Source organism: Anolis sagrei, chromosome 1, assembly GCF_037176765.1.
Source record: "Anolis sagrei isolate rAnoSag1 chromosome 1, rAnoSag1.mat, whole genome shotgun sequence".
Lineage (NCBI taxonomy): Eukaryota > Metazoa > Chordata > Lepidosauria > Squamata > Dactyloidae > Anolis > Anolis sagrei.
The window spans coordinates 22,027,914-22,041,419 of NC_090021.1; positions in this window are offsets into that span (position 1 = coordinate 22,027,914).

Genomic DNA, 13,506 nt, shown 5'->3' on the forward strand with positions numbered 1-13,506 from the left:
GGCACCACGAGATGCAGAGCCAAACTTAGGAAATGGGGCTGGCAAAGTGAAGTCCACAACATGCGAGTGTGGAGAAGAGCAAACCACAGACCACCTACTACAATGCAGTCTGAGCCCCACCACATGCACAATGGAGGGCCTTTTCACAGCAACACCAGAGTCACTCCAAGTAGCAAGCTTCTGGTCAAAGGAAATTTAGCATAATGCCAAATTTCTGGTTTTTTAAAAATACATTATAACTGTAGTCTCGGTTTGCTTCTGACATGATAAATAAATAAATTTCAATACAGCACTAGGATGCTCCTAAATCCATAGCTGTGTTGAGTACAAGTAGCAGAGGTGGTTTCTTGGGATTTCTGCTCACCAGTTAATCTCACTATGACATTTTCTATTAAAAGATGAACATGCTTTTGAAATCTCAAAATGCCTCTCTCCAGCTACTAGCAAGAGTAGAATGAATTATGCACAATACATGCTTCATTTCCTCGTATGTGCGCATCACACAGTCCAGCCATTCCAAAGTCGAACGTGCATTATGCTGCAAAAGTGTTCTGTTCTGCTAGGATTTTCTCTTTTTCTTTCAGTACGGAGACACACATTGCCCACCATGAAGCAAGCAAGTCAGGGGAGCCATTTTCAGATGTCATTTAATCTTTCCAAAGACAATTCACCAGCAGCACAAACAGTCCAATGAACTGCTTGGCAGATTAAAACCAGCCGTCACAAATCCAGAGCCTTGTAACTATTGATTTTTCCATCGATCTGTGTCTGTACTAAAAATAAGACTTCTAGTGTCAAGACATCAAAGAATGTTGATAGGACCAATGGTCTTCTCCTGTGGTAGGACCAGTTTATGCACTCAGTAGTATTGAAACATTTCTAGGCCGTGGGGAATTTAATGTTTGAAAATACTGCAAGAGAAATTCACTGCGCATAAAACAGAAGAAGATTCTGTGGCGTAATGTAAAATAAACCACGTGTTGTTCATGTTTGATCAGCCCACACACTGCCTTGCCAGAAAAAGAAAATATAAAGAACATTCGTTTACTCTCCGTAGTTCAGAACAATGTATGTACAATGGGATCAATTGCACCAACTCACATAATGTCCTTTTATGAGAGATTTAAAATGGTCTTTCTTTTGTCCATGTGGATAAACTCCTTCAGCAGCTCATGAAGCGAGAGCACCCTCCAAATTCTGTCTCTCTTCAAACTGTCTGTCTCTAAGCATTTGCACAGCTCAAGCCTGAACAAAAATGTAACAGTAACCAAAAGTCCCAGGCTCAGCCATCTCCCCGGGCATTGCCTGACCAATCAGCTTTATGTATCTTATTTTATAGTTGACACACACACACACACTTTGGCCACATAATGAGAAGACAGGAAAGCTTAGAGAACACAATGATGCTGGGGAAAATGGAAAGAAAAAGGAAGAGGGGCCGACCAAGGGCAAGATGGATGGATGTTATCCTTGAAGTGACTGGATTTACTCTAAAGGAGCTGGGGATAGTGACGGCCAACAGGGAGCTCTGGCATGGGCTAGTTCGTGAGGTCACGAAAAGTTGGAAGCAACTGAACGAATAAACAGCAGCAACAACACATGCACACTCACTGATCCCTTGCATGCTCCAAAAGATTCATGATGGCTCAGAGCAAAAGAAAGGATATGTTTCAACTAATTGCTGGAAGGAAAACCACCATCAGGACATGAATACAACTGTATCTTTGTACTGATTTATATGGTTTCTGATATATAGTGACAAGTAACCATTGCTACAGGATGTGAAAGAAGACCTCTCCCCAGACATGCTAGTTTCCATGTGCTGTAAACAAATGGGTTGTAAGCAAAGCACACTGGCATCAAAATGCATCCATAAAGATTAAATGGATCAAAGAGGTTTTTTAAAAAAACAAACCTGAAAGTAAGCAGTGAGGTTACATACAGCTCATCATAATGCTTTTGAATTATGGAAGTAAAAGCCATAATCTAGTTTTCAAGATAATCACACTAAATAACTACATGGTAGCAGAGCGAACTGTACATTGCTGATGGCATGGAGATGTGTGCTTTCAAGTCACCTGTCAATTTATGAAGATTTCATTAATTTCATAGGGTTTTCTTAGGTCAGGAATACTCAGACATGGTTTGCCAGTTCCTTCCTTTGAAATATAGCCTACCACACCAGGAACTCCCATCCAAGTACTAAGCAGAGCTAAACCTGCTTAGCTTTCAAGATCAGACAGGATTTGATGCCTTTAGTGCAGCATTTCTCAACCTTGAGGTCGGCCCCTGGGGGGGGGGGTCGTGAGGGGTGTCAGAGGGGTTGCCAAAGAACATAGGAAAACACAGTATTATCTTTTGGTCATGGGGGTTCTGTGGGAAGTTTGGTGCAATAGTATTGTTGGTGGGGTTCAGAATGTTCATTGATTGTAGGTGAACTACAAATACCAGCAACTACAACTCTCAAATGTCAAGGTCTATTTCCCCCAAACTCCACCAGTGTTCACATTTGGGCATATTGAATATTTGTGCCAAGTTTGGTCCAAAACTATCATTGTTTGAGTCCACAGTACTCTCTGGATATAGGTGAACTACAACTCCAGAACTCAAGGTCAATGCCCACCAAACCCTTCCAGTATTTTCTGTTGGTAATGTGTGCCAAGTTTAGTTCAATTCAATCGTTGGTGGAATTCAGAATGCTCTTTGATTGTAGGTGAACTATAAATCCCAGCAACTACAACTCCCAAATGTCAAGGTGTGTTTTCCCCAAACTCCACCAGTGTTCACATTTGGTCATACTGAGTATTCGTGCCAAGTTTGGTCCAGATCCATCATTCTTTGAGTCCACAGTGCTCTGTGGATGTAGGTGAACTACAACTCCAAAACTCAAGGTCGATGCCCACCAAACCCTTCCAGTATTTTCTGTTGGTCATGAGAGTTCTGTGTGCCAAGTTTAGTTCAATTCCATCGTTGGTGGAGTTCAGAATGCTCTTTGATTGTAGGTGAACTATAAATCCCAGCAACTACAACTCCCAAATGACAAAATCAATCCCTCCCAACCCCACCAGTATCGGGTATTTGTGCCAAATTTGGTCCAGTGAATAAAAATGCATCTTGCATATCAGATATTTGCATTACAATTCATAATACTAGCAAAATTATTTATGAAGTAGCAATGAAAATAATTTTATGGTTGGGGGTCACCACAACATGAGGAACTGCATTAAGGGGTCACGGCATTAGGAAGGTTGAGAAACCACTGCTTTAGTGCTTTTGACTCAGATGCAAACATGACCATTTTGATGAAATGCATGATGCTTTGTGTTTTGGACTTCAGCTCACACAATTCTTAACAGGGGTGAAAGGAAAGGGCCTGAGGCTGTTAGGAATTGTGGGAGTTGAAGTCCGAAACACATGGAAGGCTGAAGTTTGCCCATGTCTAGGTTGAAACCATCAGAGATTTGGATTCATTTCTCTTGCTGACCTTGTTGTGCAATTTCTGAAAAAGTATGAACACTATCAGAGCACCAATATAATTGTTGTGGCCTTTTAAATGTTCTGAATGTCCCACATTTTAAACATTTATCAGCAGCTGGAATGCAAATATATATGTATAATCTGGGAGGTTTAACACACAAAGCAGTCAAATTACATTTACAGCAGGACAACAGCATCTTTGCTTTGAATGTATCACTTTGTGCTGGCAAAACTGAAGACTGACAGGTCGGAGGTTTGGAGAGTGGGTTGAGCTCCCTCTGTCAGCTCCAGCTCCCCATGTGGGCCTCCCACAGGGATGGCAAAACATCGAAAACATCCAGGCGCCCCCTGGTGAACATCTTTGCAGATGGCCAATTCTCTCACACCAGAAGTGATTTGCAGTTTCTCAACTCGCTCCTGACACGAAAAAAAAAATCTTTTCCTACCAGTCTCTTGGTTGGAGACTGTTAGGAGGCACTCTTTGAGAAGGAGGTTATTAACTTATTATTTGTGATTGTAAAATAAGCTTTTTCTATGATGTTTCTCACCAGGAAAGTGATAGGAAAGAGCCAACATCATGCGACAATTTCAAGGCAAAGATGGTGTCGTCCTGCTGTAATGGGAAATTGCCTACCTTGAGTGAGAAACTCCATGGTACAGTCCTGACTTGTGGTTCTTAATTGGAAGTGCATGCAGATATACAAGTTAGGCACTTAATTATTGCTCTGGGTATGGTTTTGTAATTCAAGTATAAGGTACTAATAACTACCTTCAGCATTTAAAAACACAACCCCATTAAATGTGTTGGAGGATTAGTTTAATGGTTACCTAGTCATAAGGGTTTAGCAGTCCTTTTCACAAAGATAGCATAGGCTAAATGCAAACATGGACATTATGAAGTCATGGCTGATGTTATAGATGGAAATAAGCTGGGGAGGACCGGGGGGGGGGGGGGGTTGCAAGGGGGTGTCAAAGGGATCACCGAAGTCCATGAGAAAACACAGTATTTTCTGTTGGTCATGGGGGTTCTGTGTGGGAAGTTTGGCCCAATTCTATCCTTGGTGGGGTTCAGAATGCTCTTTGATTGTAGGTGAACTATAAATCCCAGCAACTACAACTCCCAAATGTCATGTCTATTTTTCCCAAACTCCACCAGTGTTCACATTTGGGCATACTGAGTATTTGTGCAAGTTTGATCCAGATCCATCATTGTTTGAGTCCACAGTGCTCTCTAGATGTAGGTGAACTACAACTCCAAAACTCAAGGTCAATGCCCACCAAACCCTTCCAGTATTTTATTTTGGTCATGGGAGTTGTGTATGTCAAGTTTGTTCAATTCCATCGTTGGTGGAGTTCAGAATGCTCCTTGATTGTAGGTGAACTATAAATCCCAGAAACTACAACACCTAAATGACAAAATCAATCCCCACCTCCAACCCACCAGTATTGAAATTTGGGCATATCGGGTATTTGTGCCAAATTTGGTCCAGTGAATGAAAATATATCCTGCATATCAGATATTTTCATTACGATTCATAACAGTAGCAAAATTACAGTTATGAAGTAGCAATGAAAATAATGTTATGTTTTGGGGGGTCACTACAACATGAGGAACTGTATTCAGGGGTCGTGGCATTAGGAAGGTTGAGAAATACTCCTATAGACACTTCAGTTCTGTCACTCACTGAAACCATGCATTTTATATGTCTGTGGTGTTACAAAGTACAGATGTGCAGGGGAAAATTACTGGAGGCAAAACTAGTTCCTGACATCAATCAACTCTATTGGCATTTACCAGCAAACACTTTGCATTGTCAGTATGCTTGGCCTCATATGCACCATGCTAAACAAATTCCAGCCATGTTTATAGAGTTAGTGCTCCTCCTCAAATAGTGTCTGAGAGCGTTCAGGACAGGCTGCGAAGCTTTAAAAAGGGATGTCACCTCTTGATGGCACAGCTGCTCAGTTCGGAACTGTTTGTGTGGGACGTCCCAGGGTTGCCCCTCCACTGAACCTGGCAAGGAGCTTCTTTGCTCAGATGTGCCTTGGCCACGGACAGGGAAAACAAACCCATCTTCAGTTTTCTCATAAACACTGCCAACCTTTAGAGTTTGTTTTTTTTAAGGAGCTCTTGGGTGAGAGAAACCTTTAGTTCTCCCAGACTCCTGTAATTTGAATACAGTCCTGTATGAAAACTGAGATTTCTTTCCATTAGGGAAAACAGGAAGGAATAATATCCATGTACAGTGTCCAATTGTTCCTGATATTTCACCATATGAAAACATACAATGCTGAGCACTGACCACAATGTCAGGCTTCTGAAATCAGAGCAATATTTTCCATGCCTTCCAATTTGGCAGGGATAACATTAAATCTTGGACATATCACATTTTCAGCTATCTTGAACATAGGGCACTTTCTCTCACTTTCTCCCATTCCTCTCTTCATCTTCAGCTTACTTTAGTTGTTGCAAATTAAAGCAATTTGCATAAGAGGAAAGAAGAGGAAAGGAGAGGGTATTTTTATTTATTTACAGCTTTTATATTTTGCCCTTTTCAACACGAAGGGGACTCATGGCGGATTACAGAACACATACACGGCAAACATTCGATGCCATTAAACAGACAGAACAGAAAACAGATAGAGGTATTATGTCGGCATTTTTCCCAACTTCAGCATCCTGGAGGTTGTGCTCGACTCCGGCCACAGGGGGGTGCTGTTACTAAATCCTCTATGATGAAGAGCCCTTGATTACAGACTTCCTCCTTCCTTAGATCATTGGCATTTTCTTTTATTTTCGTTATGGTGCCGTAAAATAACTCTGTCTTGCCTGGATTCAAATTCAATTTGTTTGCCCTCATCCAGACCGTTACAGCGGCCAAGCACCAGCCTGTAGGGCAACCAGAAGCAAAACAACTATATAATACTCCTGACCTCACGGTTGTGTTAAAAAATCAAGCATGGATCGTCGATGTTGCAATCCCAGACGACAGCAGGATTGAAGAGAAACAACTTGAAAAGCTGACACGATATGAGGATTTAAAGATCGAACTGCAAAGACTCTGGCACAAGCCAGTCAAGGTGGACCCAGTGGTGATCGGCACACTGGGTGCAGTGCCTAAAGACCTTGACCTGCACTTAAAACACAATCAGCAATGACAAAATTACCATTTGTCAGCTGTAAAAGGCCATCTTACTGGGATCTGCATGCATTATTTGCCGATACATCACATAGTCCTAGACACTTGGGAAGTATCTGACGTGTGATCCAATACAACGACCTATATAGTGATCTTGTTTGCTGTGTACTAATCTTGTTGTGTTTCAAATAATAATGTAAATTGCTCTTCCCAATAGATTCAGGCAAAGGCAAACTTCTGCAATGTCTTCTAGTGTTTGTGTTCTTCTTCGTTAATAATTTTTGCCATATTTTGATGTAGCTTATCCACATCGGTGTTCTGGTGTTCCTTTGTGAAATGTTTGAGGGTAGGCTCCAACCAGGGCCCTATCTACACTGTGATATAATGCAGTTTCAAGCTGCATTATATGGATATGTAGATGGGGCTCAGGTTTATGGGAAGGCCAGCACAGTGTCAGGGACTCCGTCTTTAAGTATGTCCTAGTAAGTGACCTGAACAGAAGCCAGGGAAGGAGGATCTTACAGGGAGATTATGTTGGGTCTGAACATATCTGATGGCATCATGAATTATCTCAAAAAGAGAGGCAGCATCACGCTTGTGGAATTCATGCTGACTCCAAGATGTTGTGACATAGAGCACACTGAAAGCCAGAGGGAAGAGAGGGAAGAAGTTCAGGGGTCTTAAGGGCAGTGTTTTTCCAGAAGAGCTGTCAGCAATAGGGATCGCACAGCGGCAGCTACAAATTCCAGTCCTTTTAACAGGCTTGAGCATGCCTGGATGTTCTGAGTGAGGCAGGCAGAAATATAACGGTCCTAGGACCTGTTAAACATTACTTTTCCCTAAGAGAGAAATCAAGACTCACAGGCCTGTGTGCAGAGCCAATCAGTTCTTCTGTCACTTGTGTAAATGCAAGACAAAATAACTCAGAACAGAAGGTGAAAGTTGATATGAATGCAAGACAATGACCTCACTAGGGAAGTGTGTGTGAATGGGAATGGGTGTGTGTGTGTGCTGACCACAATAAGTAACATCCTCAGAAGGGTTGATATCAACAAGACTTGCCTCCAAATAACCACACCACTTTTAAAGACAGTATCTCTGCCTACCTCTGACAATATGTCAGGGTATAAATAGGAATAGGTATTTCCTATTGGGCTCAAATGAGATACATTTGCAAGCCCCATCTGCTAACACAGTGGTGCTCAACCTGTGGGTCCCCAGGTGTTTTGGCCTACAACTCTCAGGAATCCCCGCCAGTTTACCAGCTGTTAGGATTTCTGGGAGTTGAAGGCCAAAACATCTGGGCACCCACAGGTTGAGAACCACTGTGCTAACAGGCAGAAAGCTGGACCGGCAAAACTTGTCAGGCAATTGCTCTCTGCCAACGTGGCAGTTCTTACAGGCTTAAAAGTTCAGTTGAATATTACAGCCTGGTGAAAGAGAGGCATTTGGACTCTGTGCCTCAGCTACAGATATGATAAAGCAGAAAATGATATGTCTAGGGGTTAAGGTGCTTTGAACTTGCAAGCTTTTCATCAGAGCGAAAGGCATTGAGGGTGAAGCAAACTCACCTCAGGCTCTGGCTTTGCAGGTTGCCACTCCTATATCTTTAATGGTTATGTAGCAACTGGAATTTAATTCTGTTTGTTACCTGGTTGCAACACCTGCTGAAATTCCATTTTCTATATACAGGAGCTTCCCCAGAAGTCTGGGACTTCTGCTGGCACCACATTCAGGTATCATGACAAGAGGATAGGTTCTGCCCATCATTTGTGCTGATATAGAAATGAATTCTCCTCAATACATGAGCCAAAGGTACCCCCAGTTATTGATGGACAAAACCCCCCACTATTCCTTAATGTGCCATTTTCCTAGGAATTACCTGATGCTATTTATTTATTAATTTGCAGTATTTATATACCACTTTCCTCACCCCTGGGGGGACTCAAAACTAATGGCAAAATTCAGTGACTTACATACATAAACCAAAGCTCAAATCAACAACATATAACTATGCATAAAATCAATAGGACTTTTAACCTGGAGGAAGACCTTCATGGGGGGGGGGGGCATCCAGTTGGAATAGCCCACAGGGATATTCTTGCTGTTGCTGGAGGAACATTTAGAGGAGTAGTGGTTCATACAGGGAGTGGCTTTCAATGTTCAGCCTTATTTTTCTCGCAATTGGCAGCAGCTTCCCATCGCACATTGGGGGCAGGGGCAGGGACAGTGCCAGCTACCTTATAGTGTCTATTGGCAAGTGTAGGTTTAAGACATCCTATGATTATTCTACATGTCTCGTTTAGTGGTATATTCATCTGCTTTGCATGGACAGATTTATGCCAGACAGGGCAGGCATACTAAGCAATTGAGCAAGACAAGGCCAGGACTGACGTTCGTATTAATTTTGGGTCTGCACCCCATGCGCTATTAGTAAGTTTCCACAGGATGTTATTGCGTGCAGCTACTTTGTGTTTGGTGTTTGTACAGCGTTTCCTAAATGTTAGTGTTCGGTCTAAGATCACACCGAGATATTTTGGGTGGGAACAAGCTCTTAGCCTTCCCAGGTAACCTTCAGTTTCCTGTTGGCTTCACAATTGCATAGCTGAAAAGCACAAATTTGTGTCTTGGCAGGGTTAGGCTTCAGGGAGACAGTGAAATTCTAATTGTTATTGCATGGTGTTAGAAGGGCTCACTGCTTCTAGGTGATAAAGTTTTTTGTCTTGTTGAATACAGCCATCTGAAATCTAATTGTTCTTGCCTGCGAAAGGTGGGGGGACCAATAAAAAATGAGAACACTGAGATGTGGGTGGCAGATTAGCTTAATTCAAGAAGAACTTGGAAACTCCTTTGGACATGTCTGCTTTCAGAAACATAGCATGGCCATGGATTCTGGGTTACAGTTCACCAAAATGGCTTCCCTGAATCGAGTATCTCTCGCTCCTTTCTATTTGTGACAAGCACAATAAAGGCAGCTTGTACTTACGTTGATTATAAAAATATTCCAAAACCATTTATGTAGTTGTTCTGTAACCAGTAAAGAGTAAAATTTCACTTCCATGCAAAGCTTCTTCTCAAGGCAGAAAACTAGACAAAAGGGAAATAAATGGATTGCATCACAATGTATTTCAAATAGCAGCAGTGCTCTTAAGTTGCTTCAGGCAACCCAGCAGGGCCATAGGGCTTGCATTACACAAGACATTTCATAACACAGACTGTTCCAAATGCATCCCCCCTTTTCTGACGATAATTACAACTGTATGTTTCTCCTCTCTTGCGTGCAATTAGTTGTTTTCAAATGGTCTTGTTTGCACTATCAAATCTGTATGAACTACTATAGGAAGCAGGCAGGCAAATTACAAGAAGAAAATACACAACCATTAGATTGGGACTTGAGCAATATGTGAGGGAGAAGCACAAAACAGATTAAACATTTGAACTACTAAGCCTATGTAAATGTTCCTACGAGCAAAGCTTTAGGTATCACAAAAACAAATAACCTAAATAGTGTAGTCTATATCTAGGTAGATAGTTAAGTAAATCAAGCAAGCCAGATAAAAGACTGGAAATTCTGTCCAAGCTATTTGAATAATCATGCAAAAGCAATTTTTTTGCTCTGTAAATGTTTTCCATATTTAAATCTTGTACCTTCCACATGCGCAACTGACCCTCACATATCTCTTTTAGTTCTATCAGGCAAGTAATCTAATCACCTTATCCCTATCTATCTATCTATCTAAAAATCAAGTATGTCTGTATGTCTGTTTGTACCACAAAGGCTCCTCTATGTCTTGATGGAGATGAACCAAACTTGGCACGCAACCTTGCAAACTGTGGAGATACCCAAACCTTGCTCTTCCCTGTAGGCCAGTGGTTCCCAACCTTTTTTTGACCAGGGACCACTTGACCAGGGACCAATCTCCAACATTATTACCAAAAGGGTTACGAATCAGTTTTTGGTCAACTTTAGGTTTGGGTTGGATATTTGGGGTGCTGATTCAGAAAACTGCATTGGATAGACCACATCAGCTCTAGTTTTTGATACAGAACATATGCCATCCAGTAGTTGCCATCTGCTCGTCCACAGAAAACCGTATTTAATAAGCCTTGGTAAGAGTGTTTTACGAGACCAGTCACTCTAGTTGCAATGGTGTAGTAGTAATGATGAGGCCACGGACCATACTTTAGGTCTTGTGGACCACTGATGGACCACGGATCACAAGTTGGGTACCACTTCTGTAGGCTAAGGCAAAATCAAGTTACACCAGCCTCTCCTCGCTCCTACTTTTCTTTATAGCCAAACCTAGCATCTTGATGTGCAGAAAATTAAAATAAATGTTGAGTAAAATGTTCAATTGCTCTCTTCCACTCCAATTCCCTGTGCAGAAGAAAATTGTGACCAGATGGGAATGTCATTCATTTTTTTCTGGGCGAAATTCAATAATTTCAGTCTAATGGAATGTTGAGAAGGGAGGAGAGGATTTTTTGAATTTGATAAAGGATTTTTGCCATCTAAGCAGGAGGAGAGAGCGGAGAGTTCAGAGAAAGGTTAAGGAGTGATGCAAATTTATCTCAGGGAGGTGTAAAGTGGAAGCAACCTGGACACGTGTTTGGAAAGCAGCACAGAAAGACTTGTTTTGATATGCCCACTCCCTCCTTAAATTTCATCTGTACTTAGGACATTATGTCCTGCGTACAGATGAAAGTTCTGACCATCTCTATCCAGATACATGGGGATACACATACCTAAGCGTGTACATATTGACTGTATGAGTTGTTAAGGTTTCGCTATCCAACTGTTTTTACCTGTTGTCTTTTAAAGTATTAATTCTATATATTATTCAATCATATTTTAGCAATAACTTTGCATTTACTTTTCTTGATGTAAATGTATTTGTTTAAATATTTCTAAGCAGCAAAGTGGTGTCAAGCTGCATTAATTCTACAGGATTAATTCTACACACCCCTTTGTCTGAAGAAGAGTTATTGAAGAACTTTAATTGTGGAATTTTATATTGGATCTAATGGAATTATTGTCACCCTGTGGATTCCAGCTCATCAGTACCATTTATAATTAGTAATATGTGGCAATCCCTCTCCTATTCAACCTGTAAACAGACCATATGCTGCATTGTTGGAAGGCTTTTATGGCCAAAATCACTGGGTTACTGTAAGTTTTTTGGCCTGTATGGCCATGTTCTAGAAGCATTCTCTCCTGATATTTTGCCTGCATCTATGACAGGCATCCTCAGAGGTTGTGAAGTTTCACAACCTCTTGAGGATGCCTGCCATAGATGCAGGCAAAATGTCAGGAGAGAATGCTTCTGGAACATGGCCATACAGCCCGAAAAACTTACAACCCAGACCATATACTGTTTTATCTGGGTTCCCGCAATTGCCTGCTTCTGTCATGGGACACTTCACCTGTTCTGTTCCCTAAACTAACCCAAATTTGCCTACAAATCTGTATTTCCCATAACTAATTTTTGTCCATAATACTGGATCTTGTAGTCCTAGGCCATCACTTCAGAAACACAGTGATTCCCCCAAGGAACCTGTCAAAAATGCACAATTCCCCTTCTGACACAGATTAAAGCTGCTTAATGCTCACAAAAAATGAAAACAAAACTAGGTTTTTAGGTTACCACCTTCAATGTCAAACAGGGAGTTGCTGCAGACTTCTTGGATCACCATCAAAAGAGACGGTTGACAAAGGAAGGCTTTACAAATGTCGAATGTTTTGTGAAGCGACCATATCTTCTAACATTTCATAGATAAACACTGGACACAAGTGGCCAAGGAACAATAGTGTGTGATCAAGATGGTAAATGTTATGAATGAGGAAAAACACACAAGCTGGAAGAAGCTGTGGTAATCTGCTTTCGCCTGAGCCTATTGGGGAAGGCAAGGTTTTGCCTGCTTTTGTGTTCTCGCCCCCACTTGTGGACTTTGAACTCAGTTTGCAGCAACTGCAATAAACTTAGGACAAAGAGGAAAAGTGGGAAAAGAGAATCTGGGGCAGGGATTGCATTGATGCCTGGATTCACCCATGGCTCAATCTAAGTGTGTGAAATAATAATGAAGTTTTACTTCTATCAAGAGTCCTTAGATGCCCATCACTTTCTTGAACAGTTCAAGTTCTGTCATCGAACTAAGACCTACTCAATGCATAATCCATAATTTCCACCTATTCTGGCATATTTGTTTCCAAATGCACACTTCCAACAATGTTTAACATACACCATTCTCTTCACAATAATAAAACATGTTCTGGTGAGTTTTTAAAATGTATTTTCATTTTGTGCCGTGCCTATTTGCTTGTATATCATTCAAGAGAGAGAGAAAATCTGAACCTTACAGCTTCCTCTGCATGACAGGAAATACTGAGATAGGTATATACTACTTTGGATGCATTTAAATAGGATGATCCCTTAAAGGAAATATATTGTGAACAGACTGCCCTCTAGTGGTATCTTAGAAGGGCATATACTGAAGACACTTTTTTAAAAAAATCCCAAAAAAATCTACTTGGAAGATCCAGAACAGTGCTGCACAAATGGTGTCTGCCAAGGTGTTTAAGACTTCAGCTCCTGGAATTCCAGACCATTGAACAAGCTGGATAGGATTGGTCTAGAATTAACTAAATCAAACTATAATCTTGGGACCTCATACAGAAGTTATTTCCAAACTCCCCTGATCCATCTTCTGGCCAAAGGACCCCAAACAAAACCAAACCAAAAGAATACACCAATCTATTGCCTTTCCTTACAGCAGGGGTAGGTAACTGCACAGCGTTATGGGAGTAGTTCCCATTTCATTGATTGAGGTATTGCTTTTGGTTTAAACCTAAAAAACTTGCTTTTTTCTTTCTTGGGGGGTTTCAAGAGCA